The following is a 2095-nucleotide window of genomic DNA, read 5'->3' as shown; positions in this document are numbered from 1 at the left end:
ACTTGTTGAATGGGGTTGGTAAGAACTTCCTAACCTCTTCTTCGGATCTCATGTCGGATCTCCGGATATTCACTCTTTTTGAGTTTGAAAGGGAACTCAGGGATCACCTTCTTCATGGCCACAACTTCATAGAAGTGGTCTTGATGCACCCTTGAGATGAATCTCTCCATCTCTCATGACTCGGAGGTGGAAGCTTTTGCCTTCCCTTTCCTCTTTCTAGAGGTTTCTCCGGCCTTAGATGCCATAAATGGTTATGAAAAAACAAAAAGCAATGCTTTTACCACACTAAACTTAAAAGGTTTGCTCGTCCTCGAGCAAAAGAAGAAAGAAGAGAGTAGAAGAAGAAGAAATAAAGGAGATGGAGGTGGCTTTGTGGTTCGGCCAAGGGGGAGAAGTAGTGTTTAAGTTGTCTGAAAATGAAGGAGTGAAGAAGGGTTTATATAGGAGTGGAGAGGGGGTGTATGGTTTGGCCATAATGGGTGGGTTTTGGAGGGAAAGTGGTTTGAATTTGAATGGTGAGGTAGGTGGGGTTTTATGAAGGATGGATGTGAGTGGTGAAGAGAATAGTGGGATTTGATAGGTGAGGGTTTTTTGGGGAAGAGGTGTTGAGGTGATTGGTGAATGGGTGAAGAAGAGAGAGAGTGGTGGGGTAGGTGGGGATCTTGTGGGGTCCACAGATCCTGAGGTGTCAAGGAAATTTCATCCCCACACCAAGTGGCGAGCAAAAATGCTCCCTTATGCCAATTCTGGCATTAAACGCCGGGCTGGTGCCCATTTCTGGCATTTAACACCAGCTTCTTGCCCTTTCCTGGCGTTTAACGCCAGTCTGGTGCCCCTTTCTGGCGTTAAACGCCCAGAATGGTGCCAAACTGGGCGTTAAACACCCATTTGCTGCCCTTACTGGCGTTTAAACGCCAGCAAGTTTCTCCTCCAGGGTGTGCTGTTTTTCTTTCTGTTTTTCATTCTGTTTTTGCTTTTTTTAATTGATTTTGTGACTTCCCATGATCATCAACCTGTAGAAAACATAAAATAACAAAGGAAAAATAGATAAATATAACATTGGGTTGCCTCCCAACAAGCACTTCTTTAATGTCAGTAGCTTGACAGTGGGCTCTCATGGAGCCTCACAGATACTCAGAGCAATGTTGGAACCTCCCAACACCAAACTTAGAGTTTGACTGTGGGGGCTCTGTTTGACTTTGTTTTGAGAGAAGCTCTTCATGCTTCCTCTCCATGGTTATAGAGGGATATCCTTGAGCCTTAAACACAAAGGATTCTTTATTCACTTGAATGATCAATTCTCCTCTGTCAACATCAATCACAGCCTTTGCTGTGGCTAAGAAGGGTCTGCCAAGGATGATGGATTCATCCATGCACTTCCCAGTCTCTACGACTATGAAATTAGCAGGGATGTAACGGTCTTCAACTTTTACCAGAACATCCTCTACAAGTCCATAAGCTTGTTTTCTTGAAATGTCTGCCATCTCTAGTGAGATTCTTGCAGCTTGTACCTCAAAGATCCCTAAATTCTCCATTACAGAGAGAGGTATGAGGTTTATGCTTGACTCTAGGTCACACAAGAGCCTTCTTGAAGGTCATGGTGCATATTGTACAAGGTATTGAGAACTTCCCAGGGTCCTGTCTCTTTTGAGGTAGTTTCTGCCTAGACAAGTCAGCCAGTTCTTTGGTGAGCAAAGGGGGTTCATCCTCCCATGTCTCATTACCAAATAACTTGTCATTTAGCTTCATGATTGCTCCAAGGTACTTAGCAACTTGCTCTTCAATGATATCTTCATCCTCTTCTGAGGAAGAATACTCATCAGAGCTCATCAATGGCAGAAGTAAATCCAATGGAATCTCTATGGTCTCAGTGTGAGCCTCAGATTCCCATGGTTCCTCATTAGGGAACTCATTGGAGGCCAGTAGACGTCCATTGAGGCCTTCCTCAGTGGCACTCACTGCCTCTTTCTCCTCTCCAAGTTCGGCCATGTTGATGGACTTACACTCTCCTTTTGGATTCTCTTCTTTATTGCTTGGAAGAGTGCTAGGAGGGAGTTCAGTAACTTTCTTACTCAGCTGACCCACTTGTGCCTCA

Source organism: Arachis duranensis, chromosome 9, assembly GCF_000817695.3.
Source record: "Arachis duranensis cultivar V14167 chromosome 9, aradu.V14167.gnm2.J7QH, whole genome shotgun sequence".
Classification (NCBI taxonomy): domain Eukaryota; kingdom Viridiplantae; phylum Streptophyta; class Magnoliopsida; order Fabales; family Fabaceae; genus Arachis; species Arachis duranensis.
Note: the sequence above shows the minus strand (reverse complement) of the source record.